Source organism: Pezoporus occidentalis, unplaced genomic scaffold (genome assembly GCF_034315485.1).
Source record: "Pezoporus occidentalis ecotype Australia unplaced genomic scaffold, CSIRO_AGI_Poc_V1 ctg30, whole genome shotgun sequence".
In the NCBI taxonomy this organism is placed as follows: Eukaryota; Metazoa; Chordata; class Aves; order Psittaciformes; family Psittacidae; genus Pezoporus; species Pezoporus occidentalis.
In genome coordinates this window covers 3,384,341-3,411,046 of record NW_026914941.1, presented here as the reverse complement: position 1 = coordinate 3,411,046, position 26,706 = coordinate 3,384,341, and the positions used below count along the sequence as shown (strand labels likewise).

Here is a 26,706-nt window from a genome sequence, read left to right as displayed (position 1 = left end):
GGAAGTCCAATATTAAATTATAAATAAAACATACAATAAAGATACATTCAGAGAAGGAGGTGAGTTGTAAACTGGATAGGTAAACATTGGGAAACGTGTATTTCAAAACACACAAGGTTTAATCAAATTCAAGCTCTGTTTCACATTCTTTGGCTCTACTTCCAAGGAAATGCTCCTATTATAACTAGCTGTATATTTATTTTAATATACAATGCTGCAAAATATCATCTTACTTCTGTTATTTGCCTGAAGGAAATTCATTTCAAATATGAAACTTTCACATAATATTTACTGTTCAAGTATTTCAGCTTTTATTAAATGGGGCCAGAGAGGATGCCAAGGGATTTAAAGAGAGAATTAATAACAACCATTACTAATTTAGACTTATGCAGTACTTTATTGCAAAAGCAAGGATGAAGATAGGGAACTAGGGATAATCCAATTGACACCAAACATTTTGAGCCTATTATTTGTATTTGAACAAAACATTTTTAAAAAGAAGGCTACGTAGCTAAAATAAGACACATAGTCCATCAGAGACAGCATACAAAATTAAGCTTTTCCTTTTTAATTTGTGGGGGGAGGGAACACTATGCAGATCTAGCTTCCTCACCATATGACCTACCGTGATTTCAGCGAGATCTCAAATATATTAAAATAAAGACAAATGAAAATCAACTTAATTTACAGAAGATCAAAAAAACACCAGATTTCAATTAACCATTCTTTTGAAGTAAGAACACTGGAACAAAACCAGGACACCACAGGACAATTCAGGATGGAAGGGACCTCAGGAAATTATCTAGTCTAACCTCCTGCTCAAAGCAGGGCCAACTCATAGTCAGGTCAAGTTGCTTTATCTAATCTGGTTTTGAAAACCCCGAGAAATCTTGGCACAAACTCTCTTGAACAAACTTCCAATGTTTGACTGCCCTCATCATAAGGAAACTTTTTCCTTAAATCCAGTCAGAGGTACAAGGACTGTAATACAGGTAATAAGGATGATATATTTCCAAAATGAGACACACTTAATGTATACAGTCACCCAGGGTGAGAAATGAATCTCTGGTTTCATTTCACAATTTAATGAACTACTCCACCATTATAATACCTCTGTACAGAAAACAGAAAAGGTGAAGAGAAACCCTGAGTTATTGGAAATCCATATCATTAAGGTCAGTCTCTCTGTTTTTCAGTAGACAGGATGGACATACTCTCTTTAATTCACCATGTACATTCTGAACCCAATCCAAACTCTATTGACTTTATACTACAATCATTTGGACTTAACTTATCCTTTCCCTTCAGTTACCAGCAATTTGTTAAGTGAGAAAACAATTCTGTTTCAGTGACCAACACAGAAGATTTCATTCAAAACCAAAAGAAGTCAACAGCTAAATCTAAGTATCTCATAAAAGGAATATGTAGCTCTATTAATGTCAGCAGGAGAAAAGAAACATTTGGTCCACATGAGTTTCATAGCAGTGCTCCACAACGAGTTTTAGCAGATAGATGATGCAGTAATAAAATCTCTATTGGAGAATGAAGACCTCGGGCCCACTGTAGGAGAGGAGCTGGTTCGAGACCATCTTAAAAATCTCAACGTGCACAAGTCTGTGGGTCCTGATGAGATCCAGACACGGGTCCTGAAGGAGCTGGCAAATGAAGTTGCAAAGCTGCTGGCCATCATATTTGAGAAATCATGGCAGTCAGGTGAAGTTCCCAATGACTGGAAAAAGGGAAATATAACCCCCATTTTCAAGAAGGGGAAAATGGATGACCCGGGGAATTACAGAGCAGTCAGTCTCACCTTTGTGCCTGGCAAAATCTTGGAGCAGATTCTCCTGGATGGCATGCTAAGGCACATGAAAATCAACAAGGTGCTTGGTGACAGCCAGCATGGCTTCACTAAGGGGAAATCCTGCCTGACCACTTTGGTGGCCTTCTATGATGGGGCTACGTAACTGATGGACAGGGGTAGAGCAGTTGATGGCATCTACCTGGATTTGTGCGAAGCATTTGTCACTGTCCCACACGACATCCTTGTCTCTAAATTGGAGAGACATCAATTTGATGGATGGACCACTTGGTGGATAAAGAACTGGCCGGAGGGCCGCACACAAAGAGTTGTGGTCAATGGCTCCATGTCCGGCTGGAGACCAGTAATGAGTGGTGTCCCTCAGGGATCGGTGTTGGGACCGGTCTTGTTCAACATCTCTGTTGGTGACATGGACAGTGGGATTGAGTGCACCCTCAGCAAGTTTGCCGATGACACCAAGCTGTGTGGTTCGGTTGATACCCTGGAGGGAAGCAATGCCATCCAGAGGGACCTCGACACACTTGTGAGGTGGGCTGATGCCAACCTCATGAAGTTTAACCATGCCAAGGGCAAGGTCCTACACCTGGGTCGGAGCAATCCCAGGCACAGCTACAGGTTGGGCAGAGAAGAGATTCAGAGCAGCCCTGTGGAGAAGGACTTGGGGGTGTTGGTTGATGAGAAAATGAACATGAGCCAGCTTCAGTGTGCGCTTGCAGCCCAGAAAGCCAACTGTATCTTGGGCTGCATCAAAAGGAGCGTGACCAGCAGGTCGAAGGAGGTGATCCTGCCCCTCTACTCTGCTCTTGTGAGACCTCACCTGGAGTATTGTGTGCAGTTCTGGTGTCCTCAACATCAAAAGGACATGGAACTGTTGGAACAAGTCCAGAGAAGGGCCACGAGGATGATCAAGGGACTGGAGCACCTCCCGTATGAAGACAGGCTGAGGAAGTTGGGGCTGTTCAGCCTGGAGAAGAGAAGGCTGCGTGGAGACCTCAGAGCAGCCTTCCAGTATCTGAAGGGGGCCTATAGGGATGCTGGAGAGGGACTCTTCATTAGAGACTGTAGTGATAGGACAAGGGGTAATGGGTTCAGACTTAAACAGGGGAAGTTTAGATTGGATATAAGGAGGAAATTCTTTCCTGTTAGGGTGGTGAGGCACTGGAATGGGTTGCCCAGGGAGGCTGTGAATGCTCCATCCCTGGCAGTGTTCAAGACCAGGTTGGATGAGGCCTTGGGTGATATAGTTTAGTGTGAAGTGTCCCTGGCCATTCCAGGGGGGTTGGAACTTGACGATCTTAAGGTCCTTTCCAACCCTAACTATTCTATGATTCTAAATAAGCAGAAGAATGTTATATAAAATAGATTTAATGGCCTTCAATCATTAGTTTCATACTGTATCGTTGTCTTTGTTCTTCAGCCTGTCTGTAAAATCCAAATTTCAGAACAGAAAGCCAAAGCAAAAACAGATGAGGAGGAGTACAGGGAGTCTAACGGAAGCATTCAAAAGGCATTCAGGCGTTTGCAACATATATGGATCTAAAATGTTCTCTTTTATGAAAATACTGACATAAAGAGAAAACACTTCTCATGCAGTTGCCACTACAAAAATTCTCTGTGAGTTTTCCTAATTTAAAAAGTTATCATTCAATTTAAAACATTCAAAGCAATCTGTAATGGGCATCTTCAGTGAATCCTAACTGCTAGTTCACTGCCACTTCTCTGCACCACTTACCACTTTGTTCGCATTATGCAGCTAATCTACCAGGCTCAATTCTACTGCCATAACTTCTGAAAGCATATTCCACATATAGGATTCTGTATATAAATATTTCATATACACCTTCCAAAATATGTTAACTAATTAAATTTGTTAAATCACTCAAAATCAGTGTGCAGATTGACATTGTTACCGTAAACTTAGAAGGTGAAATTATAATAAAGTCCAATTCCATGATCACACACCATTTTTCCCCACAGGACCCCTGCCTCACTGAATATGGAGTTATTTAACATTTACTTTTTAGCTCACCACACAATTCATGCTCTCATTTCTAATGAACTGCTTGCTATCCAACAACTCCACTTAAACACAAGAAAAAGTTTTCCTCATGAGGTTATCTGTTATACTCATCAATGTACTTATCTGAATGATTTACAAATAATTAGTTAATTCATTTCCATAGCACTCACAGTCCTTTTTAGAAATAAGAAACTGAAGAATAAAGGTAATACAGTTACAAATCTTCACTTATTTTCTGTGCTGTGGTTGTGGTATGCCACTGCATAGTACTGCTATATGTTATCTTCAAACCTCAGTTCCCACTGCCTTCCACTGCCAAAGAGCTGACCTCCACACAAATGACTGGAGATGCCTCACAGTGAAGGTCATCACCACCTTTAAATGCCCCTTCTTTAAAGAGTGAAGACTAGCAGTGATGGGAATAGACTGTTCAGACACATAAAATGTGTTTTATATGTAGCCCCAGAGAGCAGTGCAGCTTCAGACCTTCATTGCCTTCCACCTCCTATCACTTCCCAAGTTCTATCCCTGCACCACTTCTTTACCCTTCTATGTTGAAGTCAAACCATTCCCTCCAGCAGGAAGAGAATTAATTCCTTCTTTTTAGTTCCCACACTTGAAACTGTAGTAGTCTTTCATGCTTGATAGCCTCAGAAGACAACAGGCAGGCTAGCAAGCAGTGGCTTTGCAGGGCTAGAGGATACTTAACACACACTGACTTTTAAAATATTTACTTTTCACTCATCCTTACAGAACGTGTGTGATATGAAACGCTCGAAGACATGCTAGTGCATCTGCATGACTTCTTACAGGACCAGCAAAGGGCATGTACCTACACTCATATACTTACGATCAAGTTTCAAGGTTGTTCTGCAAACCCTGAAATTCTCTCTCCAGGGATCACAGTATCATAGCAACGTAACACCACAAAATACCTGAAAATGGTGAAGTATCCAAGTTCTCAGAATCAGATACCCTATCATCCTTACAAAAAGTGGTGCTTCCTAAACTTCTATGGCACCTAAACTGAAATGCAGCAATGGAGTTTTCCCCCTCATATTCTGAGAGAGGTTTTTCTTACAATGGAAAAATAAAAAACTTTCTGCAAGAGAACTTAAAAATATCCCTCTACAGCAGACTCCTTGCCATTAAAAACCTTCAGTGTGAATTTTAAAGCCAGCACCAAAGATGGAAACCTGTCACAGAGGGTGTTAGGAGATCTTCACAGCAAATGGAGTTAGAGCTCCTTTACAAGTAGCTTGTGAATACAGCAGCACATATATCTGAGTCCCGTGGCTATTCTACAGATGATTTCACTCAAAGCCATATAAAACCTGATATTAATGGCAGATAACAAGACTATAAAGACATAGTACTTTGCCTTCAATTGTGTATTTCAACAAGGAACTTCCATTCTCAACCAAACTAAACTGTGGGAAAGCAAACAATCCACCACAGTGACAGCATCCTGAGCTTCAATGAATCCAAAACCTTCTTTTTTTAATAATTTTATTAACTAAAGGAAAATAAGTTGCTATGGTTTTCGTTTCTACTACCAAATTCAGTAAGCAGTTATTAAAAGGTATTAGTAATACTGATTATGTATCTGTTCTTTTTTATAATGGAAAGTAAGTACATAACATAATGCAAAAATAGAAGAAATACAAATATCTTGGCATTAAATAGTTTTAAGATTACCATCATAGTAAGTCTGTATAACGCTGAAGAGAGTATCAAGTTAACTTTGTAGTAAAAATTCTTTATGGAACAGATAAATCTTATGTATTGAAAACTAAAACTGATTTTTATAACAAAGCTGTGTAAAACTGAGGACAGTAAATGACAATGAACTAAATTTATTATTAACAGCTCTAATGACCATTAGCTGGAATTCTGAGTCATTAATGAAGGCATAAAAGATACATCAAGCAAAATGAAAAGCAGAAGTTAAGACACATGTGCTTAGGAAGAGTGGTGTGAACTGCTCTGAGCTTATTGAGCAAAAGAAAAGCAGCACAGCATTGCAACCTGTCATAGTCTTGGCACAAAATCTGTTATTTGAGGCCTCTGATCTGTAAAATCTGAATTCCTGCACTGGTTCAAGGAATCTCAGGTTTTATTATTAACAAGTTAGATTTTGTTTGTTCCCATCTTACAACAAACCCGCTCTTGGGTAATTTGTTTTTCCCACTCCTCTGTCCAAACACCATCCTGTTTTTCTTCTCTTTCCATCCCCTGCACTCATTGAATGAACTATTTACAGTTCCTCTCTGGAAAACAAACTCCCTGACTCCATTCCAGACAACCTCCAACTCTGCCTCTGCTCCCTGCACTGTAATGACACAGCTTTAAACCAAGTCTCTAATTGCATCTCAGTCGTTACGCTTCGGAATCGATACCTGTTTTATCTTACCTGACCTGTCAGTCACTTCTGACACACAGCAGCCCCTTCCTTTTTTCATGATCTCTTATCATCATTAACTTCTGTGCTTCTATTCTATTCTTCAAGCACTCCCACACCAGTTTCCTGAAGGCAATGAACACATCTCTGGATTTCATCCCCACTTTTAATATGTACACAGCCTCAGGGTAATTTCTAAAATGAATTCTATCCTTGATATGACTACTGTAGCCCCCAAATCTCACTCCTGTGTAGTAATATCAGCTCAAATCCCATCATCTCTGCATCACATTTGGTTACATGCAATATTGTCTTTACTTCAAAAAAATCAAGCTCTCTAATGAAAATTTGAGAATGTCCAGTAAAAAAAACAACTTCAGCTTTGGTTTTCTAGGCCTGAGTGTTCACTGTTCCCCAGAGCTTCTCCAAATACTTAACCTTTGGTGGTCACTGTGGTTTCTATCACAGGTCCTCTATGACAGACCCATAGCATGAACACATCATTTTCACAACTCCATTCTCTCACCATTTGCAGGGCCCTGTTGACTTTGTTTACATGGCACTAAAGACAAATCCATCTTCACTGAAAGCCTTCCAGGGTAGAAATCATTTTCCAACAGTAAGAAGCCCACTCAAATGGGGCCTATTCAGGAGGACTGAATTATCCTTACCCCACTGCTCCATGGAGAAGCTAAGGTACAGCAGAAACAGGGCTTTTACACAGAGGAATCACTGACCTTTCCAAAGATCTGAACATTCTCTCATTTCTCCTTCCTCTTGAATAAATAGCAGGAAGGGGCAATTTTTATTTCTATTTTTCTTTGGTAATATGAGAAAAGAAAGTAATCGTAAGAATTCATGAAAGCACATAAAAACGCAGCACAAGCAGGTACTCCTCCCTCAGGCACAGTCCTCCCCTACTGTGTAGCAAAAAAAAAAACAACCCAAATGCCTACAACCAAGTGGATCGGATTCTCCCCAGCTAGATCCAAACACTGGAGAAGAACTACAAATTAAAATTAAAACCTGTTAAGTAACACTGCAATCACCATCAGAGGCAGGGGGCTGTGGATCCTAGCCTTCTTTAGGAAAGAGACTGCAGCATACACTTGGATAGTGCCATTTTGTGATCCTTAGGCGAAGAATTTTCTTGTCTGTGTATACAGTTCCCAATGCAAAGACATTCTCTAGACAGTACCATAATCAAATGGTAATGTAATTGAAATGACCAGAGCAATTATAAAACTCTACTTTCACATTACCACTGCCAGTCCACAGCCTCGCTTCAGTTTTGTAGGGGCTTTTTTAATTAGGCTGAAAAAAATTCAGTTCAAACTGATCTACTGCTCCTGCATCCACATCCCAAAAGATCAGCTTTTAGTTTCTCAAAAGAAACGAATCCTCAGGATGATCAGACATTTTCCACTAAAAATGCAGTTTTGCTCAGTGTTCGGTTTCCTGCAAAACATTTCAGTGACAAATTTAAGCAAGTTCTATCTGTAACTAAGTCAGAACACAAATGGAACAACTTTGGTGAAGACTGATATCTTGTTTCCTTTAAAACTTTCAAGAAATAACCTTTGCCAGTTCTCACGTTAACACAAACAGCAATGCAAGAAACATCCTCTGCTGTTGCTGATTAAAATGCTCTCAAGAAATAGTCTTTACAAGTTTAAACTTTCCTTCTTTGATGATCTTCTAGTCTGCCACCTTGTACAGATGGCAAGTTCTAATGGGTGGGATCACATACCAGTTTGAGACATTTATACCTCAGATCACAGATCAAAGTGCTGGCACTCTGTAATCAAATATCAATAGTGTTTTTGTAGAAAGACCCCATAGAATTTTATAAATAATGAGCATTTAGTGGAATGTGCAGGCGACAGAGAACAAATTGCATTTTCTCCAGAGGGGTTTTTAAAACCACACCTCAAATGTGATAAATGTAGTGTGATGAAAAGGACTGCAAATGTTAATATGCTGTGCAGAGTAATGTTTTTGAAAATTGGAAGCCAGTGCATTTACTTACTCTTGTTTAATGGTTAAACAATCATTTCATCAGGACATTTTCTCTTGTTACAGTAGCAGTGGGTCATAGCTAGCATTTCTCAAGATTTTACAGATGGCAGCAAAACATAATCATTTCTCTCCTCCCAAGGTGGTGATCAGGATATTTTAACATACTTCTAGTTCAGTGAAATGCACTGCTTTTGAAACATGTAAACATGTTCACAAATTTGTTACACTTTACTATCAAGTAATGAAGCAATACAATCTTCAATTAAGGCACCATCTGAGAGTAACAGAAATACCTTTTATTGCTGAGCTTACCATCCTGCTCTTGGGTAGGAGGGCTCTCGGCTGTCGAGTACACAGGGCAGCACCTCGTACTTCTAATAGCTAAGGATATAGGTTGAACATCCTCCCTTAGTCCTAATCCATACTTCCCTGCTGTTGCCACTACTGCCACTGTGAGGTGTTTGGCATAGCCATACACCCAAAGTGAAAAAAGGTCATCCTTTCTGCCTTTCTTCTATCTTCCAGGCCTCACATCCTCCCTCTCTCTTTCTTTGGTACAAAAGAACTAAGCCTTGACCTTATTCTGATCCCTTTTCACTCCTCTCACTAATGATGCAGTATCCAAGAAAAGGAGAAGGGGGCCTAAAGAACAGAGCTCAGCAGAAACAGGGATAGCAACAACAGCTCAATTACTTCTTCACAGGTAGCAAGTTCAATCGGCAGCTGCTTGTTACTCTTGAAATGATCCCTGGAATCATGAACACTGTCAAGCGGCCTTGACAAAATTCCCAGGTGTTATATGTAACCCAGGGCTAAAAAACAAAGTCTGAGCCTCTAACTTGAGCGGTAATGTCTGGTTTAAGGACTTTTTCCTCAGTGTTCCCTGTACAGCCACCCTAACATTTCTTAAAACTCGGTCTTAGCAAACAGTTAAGTACTCAAGAGGGAAGGAAGCACTTGGGAAATAAAAAGGCTCTTGCACCATTGCAATCTTTGACAAATACTGTCAGTTATTAGTCTAGAATATGAGCGCTTCCCAATGTTCTGTTCTACACTCTCTTGCTCACTCTAGAAATATAAAATCACATTATTAAAGGGGCAGGGCACTTGGTTATTACTGCACAAGGCTGCTATTTGTCACTTTCTAAGCCGATGTGGGGCTTTGTCTCCCTTGTGCGTGCAGACCTCTCCCCCATGCTACAGTAGGGATCCTGGACCCCAGGAAACAAAGCCAGACTTGCTGGCTGTGCACACAAGTTCGCAAGTTTTCAAACAGCATTTGGAAAGAACTGGATGTTCTCTTTGAGCAGAATTTTATTGGCAAAAGCCTTAGTGGGTTATGTGAGGCATGCAGTCTTACCAGAGTTTCTTTTCAGAGGTATGCTGTCAATCCAGTTTGGAGTGCCTTGCTATTTTAAACACCGTCAAGGAGGTTCAGAGTGAATAATAGGTGCCTTCCTGTGTTACCATAAATCAAGGCAAATAATGAATAAAAATAATGTTCCACTTCACACAGTTAAAGTTCTTTATACCCTTCTAATCAATTGTAACTCAGAAAAATATGAATGCAAAGACTAACTTCATGTCTAACACATCCAGAAGATTTAAGTGCGTGTGTGAAAAGTGGTACCCAATAAGCAAGATTTACCCGATTGCTGCATGGCAATGTTATTTAATACACATCTGTGTTTAGAAGCTTAGAAACAGCAGGGAAGACAGCATTCTTTTCTTGGTTCTGTCAAGGTCATATAGCATTTCTAGTCTAGATAGTAGCCCAAAGTCATGCAGTTAGCTTTAAGTTACTGCAAAACATTGATGTTAATTCATCTAAGAGAACTCCTATTCATTTTGATTTATTTCTGGAAGGGATTTAGCCTACTTGGAGGCTGCAGTAAGTCAATAAATTTCATCAGTGGTTACAATCTCTAGGCATGGACTGAAGAGAAAAGATGAACTGACGAAACAGAGAGTCAGTAAAATAAAGGTCCTAAACCAGTTTTACAAATCCACCTATCTACCTGCCTCAAATAACAAGAGACACAGTGCTCAGTTTAGCAGTTATGAATTTTGGTAACTTTGCTCTACTAGTCAGTGTAACTCATGGGACCTTCTACTCTCCTTACAGTTCAGAAAATATAGCAAGCCAGAGGTAAAATTCACTAAGTTAATGAATTTTAAAATCAACTAACCCTAGCATGAGTGGTTTTATCTCTCTTTATGTATATTTACATAGGGAGAAAGATACATATGTAATCACGCACACTTAGCAATGAAAATATACAAGTGAATAGTTTTAGTTTGCTTACATGAAGCCCAAGGTTTGCTGTCTTGTGGAAATTTTACAATGAACCACATCAATTTGGGAGGTCCTGGCCTCATGGGCAAATATGACTTTTTGCTTTTTCCTTTGTCAACTTTCTATTTTAACTATAGTTGTCTGCCAGCCCCAGGACTTCCCATCTAAGGTCAGAGTCTCTTAATACATGTGACAACGAACTGAACACTCTGGTTACTTATCAAAATATTTTGCTCAATCACATCTCACAACCTGCTCCGTCTGTTGTGTTCAGGATCTCTCTGGGTTGACTCCTTGTACGATCACCCACTAATCATGCAGCCAAAATTTATCAAGCTGGCAACAGTGCTCAGTGCTGTTCTGTGATACTCATGAGAGCATCTCTGTTACAGAAAATTGAAAGCTATCTTCAGTAGGTAAGTAACATACAAGCATAGGTGCAACAGCACCAAGTTTAATTGAGATGTTCAGGATTGAATGAACTACAGATTCAAGGACCCAAACCCCTCAAATGCTGACTTGACCACTGAATCGGCTCCCGTCATTCTTCTTTTTACTATGCAAACTGCCCACAGTTCTGCAACACTGCAGGTGAAACTGCAACAGAGAACTCCATAGAAGATACTCATTAGAGCTAGATATCGACAGAGGCTTTCAACTGCTGCAGCATTATAATATTTATCCATGTCCCGTGACAGAAAATTGATTTTACCATTCATTAAGTACTGACTGTCTATTAATGGTTTTGATTCTTAAAACACTGGTACTTAAGCAGGTACCACATGTATATGTTAGACAGCTTAGTGGAAATTAAGGCAAGTCTTCCAAGAGATCATGTCTCTATACTCTTGCTTTATAAACTATGTTCTGTAAGAATGGCATCTTCAGCAAAACAGGAAATCACATTTATTTACTGGAAAACAAGTAGTAAAGGCACTAAGAAAGCAGTAGGGGAGTGTCTTTATTAATGCTGTTGTTACCAGAACAGTACTCAAAGAATTTGGGGAATTTATTTAACTATGTCCTGAATCACTTAGTTTAGAAGAATGTGCTCTCAAACACACACACAAACATTTCATATTTTTAATGCAGAAGCAACACGAACAAAATAATGCTCAGGAAATTCTTATCATTGTTATTATGTTGGTTTTGATATACACTGTTTATTTCATTATTCTGAAGAGCCTGCAGGACAGAATAACGTAAGAAAGGGTAGAACGGAAATTAAACAGTTATGCTGATGAGCAATAAAATTCTATGTGGGAGACTAAAATCCCATTATTCCACAGGACAGAAATGTTGTTTAACCTAAAAAACAACAGCCCTTGCATATCGCATCTCTTCCATATAAGCCAAGTCTAAAGGACCTTCATGTTCTCTGAGGAGCAGATCCTTTGCCAACTTAGAGCACTTTACATCCATTTTAATCATTTTATACTACTAAAAAACACTTGTATTTCTAACAAGCATCAACCAAATAAACTCTTACTGAAATTGTTAACATACTGTGCCTGTTCTAAGTTAGTAAGTTTAAGTCACTTGCAAATTCTCTGTTAAGATTAGAAGCTGCTCTACTCAGCACACAAAGGTGGAAATATACCCCTACTAGCCAGACTGATTTGTCAGTGGAAACAAGGTCTTGCAAATAAAGACAATAAAATAGTGCTTCTCTACCTCTGACTCATTTTCTTTCTCTTCCTTTCTTGTTCCAAGCAATCTACCACCAAGTGGACCCTAGGAAAGCAGTATCTGGAAAATCATCTGTAATTTTGTGGTGATGTTGTGGGTCTGCTAGCTGAAAAAGTACACTTTCTGCTATTTCCACAGCAACTGCTCCAATATTTTAGAAAGCACTGCATGTAGCCAGGGCAAGTCTCACCTCTCAGGCAGAAATACAGCTCACATTTCAAAGCTGTATCTCTCCCTTAAGTGCTGAGTGCATTCGTCACTCCTGAGAGTGCAGTAAATTTCAACAAAATCTATGTGGCTACATATTAATAGTGGAAAAACAATAAATAGTCTCCAATTATGTCTCTTACATCTAAGAAATATATTCTTTCAGGAGATACTTGATCACTTAAAGCTATGAGAAAATAAATTTAAAGACATTTCAGTATGTGGAACAGACACAACATGCATGTGGCATGCAGAAGAGCTAATACATAGTTGCTGCTATATTTAGACATTAAAAAACTTATCTGTTCAGAACAGGTAACTAACCCAGTAATTACACATACTTATTTAGTTTGGACACTTAGCTTTCAAGTTAATTACCAGAAAAAAAAAATAACCTGGGGTGTCAGCAGGAAATTAAAGAAAAACCTGATGTGTTGGAAGCACAAAGCAGAGGAGTCTGCTTCAAGGCTCAGATCATTTTCATTTTTTAATCACTCTCTCACACATTCATTCTATTATTCACACTCATAATCTATTCATCCCAAGATACACCTGTGAAATTGCTCAATACTGAAGTTTTCGTGGGCTATATTTTTCCCTTTGAAAGGGCATGAAAAATAAATCATTAAGAAATTTATCTGTTCTGATTTGAGTGGTACATAGCTCTCCGTGACCACATGGTTCAGTTTGAGAGATGTCCTCTGGTACCAGATGTTATACATTCTACTAAAGTCCTTAATCATTGGAGCCATTTCTGAAAATACACATTCAAATTTACCTATAGTAAATATATAGTATATAGCTCCTATATGTAAATATATAGTATACAGCTCCTATACGTAAATATATAGTGTATAGCTCCTATACGTAAGTATATATATACATGGTGTGTGTATATATACATACACATATAAGTATATAGCTCCTAAAATTAAACTTTTCAGTTGTCTTTTGGTAAGATAACCAATGAAAAGAGAGCCAAGGAAAACCTCCAGCCGCTACTGGATACTAGAGGAAAGCTAGTAACTGGGAATGAGGAAGGTTTCTTTGTCTCAGTCTTCAATAGTCACACCTGCTCCACCATCCTGATCTGCTTCTATGATAAGGTGACCCACCTGGCTGATGTGGGAAAGGCTCTGGACATTGCCTATTTGGACTTCAGTAAAGCATTTGACACTGTCTGCCACAGCATTCTCCTGCAGGAAGTGTTTGCTCATGGCCTGGATATGTGGATTTTTCACTGGGTTTGAAGCTGGCTGGATGGCTGGGTCCAAAGAGTGGTAGTAAATGCTATCACATCTAGTTGGCAACCAGTCACCAAACATAGGCACTGAAACAGGCTTCCCAGGGAAGTGGTGGAGTCGCCGTCCCTTTAAGTGCTCAAAAACCATGTACATGAGGCCCTCAGTTGTATGGTTTAGCAGTGGTCTTGGAAGTCATGGGGTAACGATTGGACTTGATGATCTTAGAGGTCATTTCCAACCTAGTTCATGCTACAATTCTTCACTGTAATACACGCATTAAACAACTATTCCATCATGGCGCTAATCCATTACCATGTAATGACTCAATTAAAAGCAAATTGAGGGTTACACAGTTACTATTTCCCAGAAATGCATAGTAAAGGAAAAGTGTAAATACGATCATAATAGATGTTTAACTTGCATGTTGATCACTCACACAACCAAGTTCAAGAATAGTTCAAGAGATATAGGTAGTGTTTGTTCCACCTGCTTAACTGACTTGACTTTTGAGTGCTTTTTAAAATATCAGCTTTATTATTCTCTGGATACTTTTTACCTCATAAAAGCAAACCTCTTCAGGAATCAAGTGGCTGAATCATTCACTACACAACAAAACCTGACATACAGCAAATTCTTCTGCCCATATAACAATGGATAGAAATAGGTCACATAGAGGTGAAGGCCCAATATCCTATAACAATAAAATAATGGCAATACTCAGTATGGCTTTCCATCTCAAAGAATTTTAGGAACCATTATTAATCTTCATACTTTGCTATGAACCTGGACAGAGTAAGTGAATAAATTCAGTGGTTTTTTCCTTTTCGCATTTCCTATATCTTAGGATAAACTTAAAAATGGTATTAGTCTGATTGAGAAGCAGAGACTGAAACTAATAATAGGTATTACTTTTACAGGTATTTTGGATCTTGCAGCTTTTAAAGTAACACTGCTGGAAGACCAGAGAAACCTTTAGGTAGAAGCAGTATCTTGTATCTTGCTCAAGTGACTGTCATGTAATTTTTGTATTAAATATTGAATGATATGAAAACTAATTATCGTAACGCAAGCATAGAAGACACTTGTATAACCCAGTACAGAAAGCAAAGAAAAATTGTGCAAAACTACATTCTTATTGGTGGACTTTAAAGTGCATATGCTATAATATTTATTATTCAATAACTAAGAGACTGTTAGGAATAATAAATAAGCAGAGCTTTTTGTATGATTTTCCAAAGATTCTGCCCACATCTTGAAAATAATTAACTCAATTTTATCCAAATGACAGAACAAGCAGCAGGAGTTTAATTTCCCTGAAACAGACACACACCCGACACCCAAGAATTCTATTGCAAAGAATTTTAATTAAATCTATATAACAAGAAAGGAATGTTTCACATCTTAATTGAAAAATCACCAGCTAGAGAACTGAGACAGAGAAACAGTCTGGAAAGCACTGAGATATCATTGAAGAAAAGAATAGATGAGAATATTTCAAATGGTCTCACTAGTCAGCAACTAGAGTAAATACTGCAAGTCAAATAACAGCATCTTAGTGATTAAGAGAAAAAATAATTTGGATTCTATTGCTGCTTTGCTTTGAGAATTATACCTCATCTTTTAGAATCCCTGACTGAACACAAAGCTTCATCACGTACTCCACCAAACCAGAAGGCTCACCGTTGATATAATCACCTAACATGACGGAGTAAGTCACCAGCCTAAAAGCAAAACAGATAAGCTGGTATTTGTGATCACTTTGGCAGCTTATATCTGTATTACAAAAAACCTCACCTTCTCAAGGATCCTTTTTAAAGTATTCATAAAGACAGGGAAAAGACTGCTATTTGTGGGCACTTAGACCAAGTGAATGCTGTAAGGACAAGGTAACGTTTAGCTTTACTCCACATTTACTCCTTGTGAAATGAAGCAGTTAAGTTTTAAGATTTTGACATGGGAAACCTGCCAAGGCCAGATGGAAATCTCAGCTGTCACGAGCAGGGGTCATCCTATCCTCCTCAGCACAAGGTGTTGCTAAAATCCTGTGTACAGTTCATACCTATCCTTTCTAATTAGGAGCTAAAATGATTTTTATTGTATATGACTGTTTTGTTATTCATTGTCTTCTCTTTAATTCTAATTTTAATTCTAGAAGTCCACCAGAGATGCCCCTGAGGTAGTGCTGATAATCTAGGTTTATATTCCTGAAGAATTTGTTTAAGGGAGGCTTGGGTAAGCCTTAAAGGGAATCTTTGATAAGCCTTTGCTCTTTTAAATTATTTTATCATAATGCAGCATTTTCAGAAAGGGTAATTCTTGCTGAATAAAGGAGAAGCTTACTGATGCCAATTTTATAGTGGAGTTTTAATGGAACTGCTTCTGAAATACTCTTACAGTTCTATTTAACCCTCTGAAAATATCTATAAATAACTCTAATTAGCAGACATGCTTGATGTTGATAATGCTGTCCACCAGAGAACCACACAGAAGCACCTCTTGCATAACTAACCATTAGATGGTGGTGTCTGTACCTTTTTTTTTTTAATAAGATGCAAAATTCAAGGTTTTTCTTAGAATAAACTGAGATCTAAGGCAAACTGAAGCAAACTCTTGAGAGTTCCTCAAGCACTGATGAAGACAGATGCAGGTAAAATGACAAATTCTAAACAATACCACGACCAGTGGAGCAGTTGAGGAAATAGAAGATGTAAAGGGCAGCAAAGAAATGTTGGCAAAAAGCTAGAAAAATTACTTCTACTAGAAATGAGTAATCACTGAACCTGATTTAGACTTCCTGAACAGATTAAACATACCACTGAAGTACCTTTAAGTCCTACTATCTACATTCAGCTACACATGGAATTATAAGATCATTCCTAGATTTGAGATTTTTTCTGTACACTTATTTTCCTCTTGACTCCTCTGCAGGTACTATTGTAAAAATAAACTACAGCATGACAGTCGTGATGTGCTGCCAGATATTAGAGCTTAGACTGAAATCGATTTAACAAATGAACCAAATGAAATCTGTGTAAGATTGAAATTCCAAACCCAGACTGGAAGAATGTAACATGTTGCTTGCCAAGGGGAAGCATTCTGTAGAGTTCTGCCTTACAGAGATACTGATGTTGTCTGCAGGGGCCAGCATTGACATTGCCTACCTGTAAGCCATATCCCTTAGATGAAGTCCTTCACTAAAGGCTGTCAAGGCAATTATGCAGATGTAGGAAGAATGGTCCCTGCATGGAAAGCAACTGGTAAAGGCAGGGAAGGGAGACTAGGAGCTTTCAGAATGAAGGGAGGACATGTGGAGTTGGTGGTACGTGACCTGGGGGCTAATAATCATTTGGAGCATGGAAGAGGTGGACAGGAACTGGCTGTTCTCTTTTCCCCAGATTGAAATAAGCTTCAGGAGGCAGCAGCACCCACTCGGTTCAAAACATAATCTTAAAGAAGGGAGGGAATACAGGGGTGGAAAAAAGAAAAAGGGAAAAAAAAAATGATAAAAAGGACTTCTTCACACAGGTGTATATTTGACCTCTGATACTTCTGCTGTAGGATGCTGCAGATGCTACAGCTCTACACATGTTCAAAAAGCTTCTCTCTTGGTAAGTAAATAAATACACAGAAATGAATTGAAAAGCAAAGCTGGCAAGGGGAAAGCGGATGTAAGCTGATTGGTACCAAGTGGATATATTGTATGTGCTTGCCCTGTCTTACCTTGTCCCTAGACTTTCATTTATAGCCATTTTCAGAGACCGGATACTGAACTAGATGGCCTATGGCGACATTCCTATTTCCCAGTTTACTTCAAATATATTTTCACAAATTACTCCTCTAACTTAAGTACAATTTTTGCCACTTCATTTTTAGCACATGCAATCTGCAGTTATACTCCCAACTACTGTATAGAGCTTAAGCAGTGTAAATACCATACCAAGACTATTTCTGCACTAGCTCTAGTACTATGATGGTGCACACTTGAAAAAGTGCAACCGATTCAAATCCATGAAATACCATTTATGTCAATGGCCAGGCTGTTTTTCTCAGCTTTCTTTAAAATTGGTTTATTTTAGTACTAAAATTCCTGTGCACCTTAACATATATTTATTTAAAATGGGAGAAATCACTGGACACATAGTGAATGCTTTGAAAAACTCTTAAGTCACATTCTTGGGTTCTATCAAAAATCTGAGGCCAAACAAAGCTGTTCTCAAGTTTCATTACATGAGACCCAAAAAGTTCTAGTAGTTCACTGCAAATAACAGGGAGAAAAAGTTCTGTTAAGAAATTAATTATTTACTGGTCGCTGATGGTGCTGTATTTACCTGATGCCTGAACATTTGCATATGAAATCACAGTGTCTCCCCTTCCAGATGTAAAGAAACACAAATCAAAGTTTTCTCCCTGTCCTGCTGTCTCAGAGATGAAAGTGGAGGGAATGATTTTGAAACCCACTGGGTTAAAGGAAAAAAGACAATTTATGTACATTAACCTATCCTGTCTCTCTCACCACATACTTAGTAACATAACAGCATGTTACTAATTGCAGTATAAAGTAACTCTTTGCATTGTTATAAGAGAGGGAGAAGGAAAAGTACTTTGTACAAATTTAGAAGTACTCACCACATGTACTCCTGGTTTTAAGCATTTTTTCACTTTCCTTCTCTCCCCAGTCCTGTATCTACAGCTCACATACTTAGGAAGCTGCATAGTTAAGTACCTGACCTGAACACACTGAGTAATGTTTGTACTAACAGAAGGAATAGCATTTTTCCAAGGAACAACTAATTTAGAAACTTGCTATACTCCATCTCCTGAAAAGAGGAAAGGCACACAACCTGTGTGCAAAACCTTCTGTTAGTGTCAAATTTACTGCCAGTTTGTACCAATTTGAATGTGTCTGATGGACAATAGGTAAGAAAAGATAAGAAATTATGTCCATAATCATAATTATCTATTGCATAGGCATATGTAAAGCATCATACCAGAATCAGAATAGGTTATCTTTAGTGTAAGCTCAATATTTTATCCATTATTAGGTTCATGATTTACTCTTTCTCCTTTCTTTTTAATATAAAAACTTAGCTTTTAAACAATGTAATGATATGTTATAGTATTTCTATTAAAAAAGAAAGTCAGCTGTCTTCCTTGGAAACTAACACAATGTAACACTCTGCAGAGGGCACTCTCGGTACAGTTAGAACAGATCACCTTTTCCCACTGCATCTCTCCTCCATAACTTTTAACAGCATAATATCACATTTACAATAGTCAGAAACACACAATAGGAAAAAGGCTTTCTCTGATGGTAGCACTACAATGTATGATGTAGACCTGTGAATGAGAACAAAGTAAACCTAGCCAGAGAACAGTCACTTTTCAAATACCATCAATGCTTTCTTTCTTAATAACATATCATGATTTAATTTGCTGCTGAGAACTAAATACTAAGACTAAAAACAGTGTCTGTCTGCTACGAATATTTTTATTCTATTTTCTTTATTGTTCCTTTGAAGGTTTCTGTCTATTCAGACACAAGAAGATATTTCTGCATTAAGTGAAACGAGGATTGTAAGCAAACATGGTCATAGCAGCACATATCCTATACGGCATAATAATAAGACTTTTCACTATTTTAACACTAAGTTCTCATAACCAAGACAGGACCTACTGTCTACAGTGGAGGTGCAAGGAAAGGTTCATTTCAGTGTTATCAAAAAGCATATTCTCACTGAATTGTCTTACTGCTCAAACCATTCATACCAAATGCACTGTTCTTTCTGCTGACACAGCTGCTTCTTTTCCAACACTGCTGCTCATATGACCTTCCCCCCCCCGAAATTTCTGGGCAGTTTCACAAGAATTTTGATTCCTGTTGTAAAGTTTCTAGCATTGCTATCTCATAGCTGTTTGCTGACAACTTCAAAACAAAACCTCACCTCACTCCACAAAGGCCTGTAGCCAGCAATGAATGTAAGCGTAAGCTCACCAATAAGGTAAAATACATACTCTGAGTGAAACATTTTTAAGTGCTATTGGGGGGTGCTTGAAATTCACAGGCACACTAAAAATCGTCAGAAAATGATGTCTGGTAGATAATCCTATTACAAAAGATCAGAATGATCTGGTGGATGTCTGATCCTTGCTATTGCGACGCCAGAATTTCAGCACAAGCATATGCGGTGACAAAACTGTGCTGATACAGACTGACAGATACACAGTGAGACTGCTTGTGAGCTGGGGAGAGGGACATATGCAGCAGAAACCAAACTTGAATACTCAGTGTAGTGATCCCTTACCTTGCTAGCTACTCTAGAAATAAAAACACTTCACTATGAATTAAAACATGCCCTATAAAAGCAATCCATAAGGCTGTCACATTTTCCTTCTATGCATTTTCTTTACTGATTTAAAGATCAGACCCTTGGGGAAAACAGGAAAATGTTAGTTAAATTACTCAAATTCACTGTGATAAAGTACTTTATGGATGGGCACATTATAATCATATGCCATTAGGAAGCTTACTATCCAACAAACAACCTGCAGCAAATATTAAGACATTGCAATCTGAATCTTCGAATCCAATTAAAATCTGACCTTTCTTTCTGGAAATGGTCAGGACAGAGTTTAATACCTCTATAAAACTGCTAGGATATGTGAATTCAGATGAGTAGCACAATTTCCTCATGAGATACCACCACTTACTATCATAGCCCTGACTTCATTTTACTTGAAAATGAAAGCAACTTCACACTAACTGCAGAGGATTCTTCTGAGAGTAGCTATTGCTACTTAGTTTCACTTCCAGTGTATTTTTCTCAGATTCAAGGAAAATGACTTGCTGTTACTTTATGTTGATTAAATCATGTCAGCAAGTGTTCTAATTTATGTGCTTTAGCTAGCAAAGTAGAATGCAATTTTCATTTTTGGGCAAGTATAATCATAATTAAAAACACATTAGCTGATTATACCAAACATCCATTCTAAAAAACATATTCTGCATCCTGATTTATGAGTCATGATTTGTTAGCTAACACATTTTGAAGTACTGTAACTTTATAAGCTGATGAATGGTTTTGATCGCACCATGACTACCTGAAAAGGGACACTTAAGACCATACACTAAGAACTCAAAAAGTTTTACAGTAGCCAGATTAAGGTGCAAATGCAAACCAAAAAAATTCTTCCATAAACATACCAAAATTTAAGCTAAAACCTTTACAAGAATTTATGACTAACCTAACCTGAGAGTTCTGATTTCTATCAATACATAACTATTTCCTCTATTTTCTAGTTACAAAGTTTTCAAGACAGGAAAATACTTTGGGTAAAGAAAGCCTTCACTTTTCAGTTTGGGGTTTAAGTATTTTGAACATATTGGGACTTACTTCTCGTCTTTAGTTCTAATTCAAGTTAGCAGCATTAAATGAGACATGAATCTTCATTTTCAGATATTCCTGCTTATCTTAATTTACTGCATTCTTACTGTATTCTGATGTCTGTGCTCACTGCAGCCAACAGTGTTAACACTGTGAGAGAAGGAACTATATCTGTAACAGTGCCGCGCAGTGTGGTAGCATCAGATCTCTAAATATCCCAAGCACCAGGGAACAGAGATATACAAAGTTTTTCAGCCTTTATGTAAAACAAAAAGCTTGAGAAGCATATTTCAAATGACAAGTTCTAAAATAAAGACTGAAATTCTCTGAAGTTTGGGTGATGCTTTGTCATCCAAGGACGAAGAAATATCCTCTAAAGCAGACTCAGTATTTTCTATTTCTGTATGGTAAAAATATCTTAGGCTATTATAAGGAGCTTAATACTTCTTCACGCATCCACTCGTTTGATCTCATGTTCAAGTTTCTGACATCCTCCACAAGCAAACACATCACGTATAGGATGTATTGCTTTAACAGGTATTCATTTTACTGAGCTCCACTATAATTTGTTAGTCTTACATGATGTCTCAGGATATTTCACACATTCTGAAAAGGAAGCTAAAAGGGAATAATTTGCATATATTACTTAAGTTGTACATGCTGTAAATATTGATCTAATGATAGGGAAGGAAGAGGAAAAGGTTCAAAATTAGCACTTGCACTGCTATAGTTTTTAAGAATAATTTTTCAGTATCAATTTTTAAACTTGGTCAAGAGATGACAGCCACTCTGCTTCCAGTCTGTGGCATTCAATGTATATTATGGCAATTTATAGATGATGAAAACTTTTATTCTTGTAGAGTTATTATCAGTTCAACACAAACAATTCAAACCTCAGCTACTGCTGTCTGTGTCATGCAGGTTTGACCTGGTATTTTAGACAGCTCCACTGACTCTCAAGGATGATGCACAGGCACTCTTGTGCAATGTTCTGAGTAACTGAAGTATTTTCTGTCCTCAGAACCGAGAGGCTGTAATTTATCTACTGCTCGAGAAAACAAAAACAACAACAAGAAAGCTTTCATCACCTTCATGCCAACCTCCACAATCACTACCCATTTTGGAAAGTTTCTGGTGGAGGATTGGAAATCTCAAGGAATATGAATAAGCATAAAGAGGATTCAGCTAGAGAAGTGACCACAGTATCTTTGGGATAAAGGTGTCTCCCAAATGGTAAGTGGCTCCTCATCATCAGCCCATGCTTTCCCCTGCCCAAGTGCCACACACAGTTTCCTTTTTGTCCTTCCCGCCTTCCATTCTTCCCATAGAATTTTCTGTCTGTCCTCACATTTTTTGACACATGATTTCTCTCTCCTTAAATGACTGCCTCTGTTGAACTTACAAACACCTCCACAGCCCTCACAAACCCAGGCTTTGTTTCCACTTTCTTCTTTCCATAATTCTCTCTCCTGGAATAGGCAGCTACACAGCATAGGAGAAATGCCTCCCAGCTGCCAGCAGAATAAAGTTATTTAATTCGGAATTTAAATTTCAAAAACAAAATTCCAATCAGGATAACCCTGAACAGGGGCACACAAATAAACAACTATAAATAAAACACATAATCTTTACGGAAGACTGAATGTCATTTCAGAAGACAGAAGAAAGCCCAACTGTCATGAATCCAATGGTTTCACCACCTCCACTAACACTAGGTAGGCTACAGTGGTTCCCAGAGAGAAGGCATATAGCTTTTCACTACACAGGTGGCCTTGAAGAGTACTCTGGTCTTACTGGCTTCAGTGGTGCCTGCGATCAGCTGTGATTCTGTATTCCTCATCTCTGTTAAGCACACAGAGAACCCCTCACCTGAAAGCCCTGACATTTTAACTTCAAGAATTGTCTATACGCCAAGAAATATGAAACGTATGTTACACTTTCCTCTGAAAAAAGATGTATTTGTCCAGTGTGGTGAAAATTTTAACATTATGGCATATATTACCAATAATGAAACACCCCTGGGAATAACTGGAAGTTATGAGTGGTTCAAGTACAGGGCTGGGGAGCAGCTGCATACAACTTTACCTTTTGTTTTCAGGCTTTGCTCAAAACACAGTTCCTCTTTGCTGAAAATATAATGTGAAATAGCACATTGGACAATAGAACAAAACACTTTCCTACCAGAGAATACTGTTGGGTCCAATTTTTCATTGCTTGGATTTTTATTTTTTTTTCCATCCAAGCAAATGCTTTTGCTCTGACAGCATTTAATAACAAGTTTGACCTTGGAGCGTCTAAGTTTAAATGATTTCAGAGTACGTTGCTGCAGAAAATCAGGGGCCAGGGATTCTTTCCCTTATTTGAATTTTATTATTTTGGGAAAAGGGGGAATCCCTTGTTTCACAGAAGAAATTACTTTTGAGCCACAGTGTGAAGACTTTTTGCATGACTGCATGAAGAGCCACAACTTTTTATACTTAATGCAGTTGATATATGATTGTCACCAGTGCCAAAAGGAACTTAACTGCTTCCTCATGGGAATAGCTCTGAAAATACAGTAAAGAAAGCTGAGAACTAGTTTATATTTCCATGTGTTGGAGAAGGAACAAAGTTTGAGACCCCTCCTGACAGTCCTGTGGGCTTGTACAGCTGAGAGAAGCTTTGTGATTCTGCAACCCTTTATTTTTCTAGTGGGTTCACGTCCAGCATTCCCCCTGTGGAACTCAATTATCATTATCAAGCATCAATCCCAAGAAAGGTACAGGTTTGTAATGAATAAATGTCACTGACTACAGTTTTCTGTATTTTATCTGTGGATCAAAACACACACTATTATTTATATCTGAAGTGCCAAATTTCCAAGTATTTAATACAGATTAATAAATTTCCAAAATTATTCCCATTCCCATATTTTTGGGCCTTTTTAATTTCTCAATTTCCTATAAAGAACACACAAACTTTGAGAAATACTGAAGACGCACAAAGAGTAATTATTATAGCTTCACACTAAGTAAGAATGAATATTAACTATTGTTGCTGCATAGAAAAAAGCTACTGCAGTGCAAAAATACCATTTGGTACATTTGTTAGAGTTATTACAGAAGTCAAAGATAAAATTATCTTTGGTTAGAGCTACATTCATCTCCCCCCCCCCCCCCCCCCCCCCCCCAATAATACCATCATAACAACAACAGTGTAGAAACAACAGTGGGACATGGCTCCTGACAGTCTAATCATGGTTCACCTAACAATATTCACAGGGAGTCAAAATGTTGCTGTTAAATCACTACCCTTCCCTATTCTAAAAAGCCACCAGGTGAGCTGTTTCAGTGGTGGTAACAATGGAAAACACCACAAAAGGTTTTATTGTCAACAGATCTGTAGAGAAAAGCAACACTGCAGACACAATATTGATTGCTGTAGGGGAAAAATGAATTTCAGATGTACTCTGCATTACTCTTACATAAGTCCTCTTACGTAACATGGAATAACATTACATTTTATGGACATTCTATTTTCATGACAAAATGCTCTTGAACGTTAGAGGTTATTAACGTTCTGTACTGATCTAATGCAATTTGAATGCATATGATGTGTTCACTATGGTAACTATTACACAAAAGAAAAGGCACTGATCTTCATACAAGATCCTCTTTTCTCACAAGTAAGCACAGAAGTATAGACAAATTCTGCAAAAAACTGCTTTCTTGGTGCAAACACATACTTAGGAGAGGAGAAAAGGAAAAAAAAGAAGAAAAACGAACAGAATCAAAGACAAGTAATTTGACCTTTTTGTTATCTGTTTTGGAAAACAAAATGAAGGAAATTATACTCCTTTAGTTGTTCATAAATCATCTTCTATTTGATGAGATATCCCATTCAAACCCATCAATAATTGTGAGTTACAGTTTACCAATGACACTCATAAATGGCAGTTAGAGACATCAAATTTATAGTGAACTCTCACTAGAGATTTGTTTCTACAAAAAATATTGCTTAAAATTCACATGCCTGTGGCATTTAAAATTATCAACATAGTTACAAAGAAAAAGCCATAAATGAAACAAAAGGCATCAAAAGCATTTAATTTCATTGCGCATTTTAAAATTGTGTATTTAACTCACAATCCTTGCAAAAACCATTAGAATTCACAAGTGACAGTAATAGTTGGCCTCATAGAGACAAGTGTGTAAGGGCAGGCATCCTCCACGTATCTCTATCCTCAACCAAAAAGCAGACAGACTCTGTTCATTTGTTGTTCATGGTCTCCCAACATGTTAGGGCTAAGAATCCTAAACACACCATCCACCATCAGGTTCTGCCAAAGACAAAGAGACCATAAACTCTCTGGGCAACTGTTCCATGCTTGACCATTCTCACCCTAAAAACATTCTGTCTTATGTTTATATGGAATTTCCTGTATTTTGTTTCAGTCTCAATGCCTCTTGCCACCCCCACCTTTATCCAATCTGGTATTTACACACCCTGACAAGATCCCCCTAAAGCTTTGTTGTTTAAAGGCTGAACAGTCCCAGCTTTCTCACTCTCTCTTGATATGACAGAACCAGACACAGCACACCAGACACATCTCACCACTGCCTAACAGAGGGGAAGAATCGCTTCCCTTGACCCATCGGCAATGGTCTTCCTAATTCAGCCAAAGAACCTATTGGCTGCCTCAGCTGCAAGGGCAGACTGCTGGCCCATGGACCACTGGTCCACCAAAACACCCTCAGCTATTTTCCTGCAAAGCTGCTTGCCAGTTGGTCACCCCCAGCCTGTATCAGTGCGTGATTCTTCCTCTGCAGCTACAGGACCTCACGATCCCTTTTGGTAAAGGTCATAACATTCTTGTCTGCCCATTTCTCCCACCTCTGAGATCACTTTGAACAGCACCACAACTCTCTGGTGTATCTTCATTTCCAACACATACAGATAACATACAAGTCTATGACAGCAATGACACTCCACTTTATGAACAACCTTTTCATCTAACAACTACTACAGTAGAGATAATTTATTCTTTGTGTATAATTGATTTGTGTCTGCACTTAAAAATGTCTTTTGAAATCCATATTATAACTAATACTGTCACATAATAAAAAGCAACATTTTAAATTAAAAGTTACTTATTTTCCATTATTCAACATTATTAGACAAGGCAGGAACTCTAGCTTAGTGTTAAAACATAAAAGAAGTTATTCTGAACTTATAATACATGGGTTTAACAGCTTAATGTCAAGAAGCAATACTGTAAATTAAAAACTAAGTAGAAGGATTATAGTATTTCATATTTAGAAATTTCACAACTACAGATAATTAAGGCAAGCGAAATATTTTTGCAGCATTGTCCTGAAATCTACAATTATAAAGTACTTTTACAGCAATAGCACAGTACTCTGTAATAACACTCTAGACATAACATCACCATGGCATTTGAGACTTTTACCGCAACATACTGCTGCATTTTTTCAAGGTTTTGTAGGACTTATTTCTATTTCTTTCTTCCTGTCATCATTACTACAAGACAGCTCGCTTCACCTAGCTTATCTAAACCACAGCTGGAATCAGTAAATCACAGGTATGACAGAGCAAGGGAACCTCATTCACTGCAGGTATGTAAAGGTGC

At 38.1% G+C, this 26,706-nt stretch overlaps 1 long non-coding RNA gene across 1 annotated transcript in view; it reads right to left on the bottom strand.

Annotated features, from left to right (window-relative positions):
• Positions 1-26,706, bottom strand: part of LOC134168125 (uncharacterized) — a 143,926-nt gene that overhangs the window by 116,065 nt on the left and 1,155 nt on the right. The window lies entirely within an intron of this gene.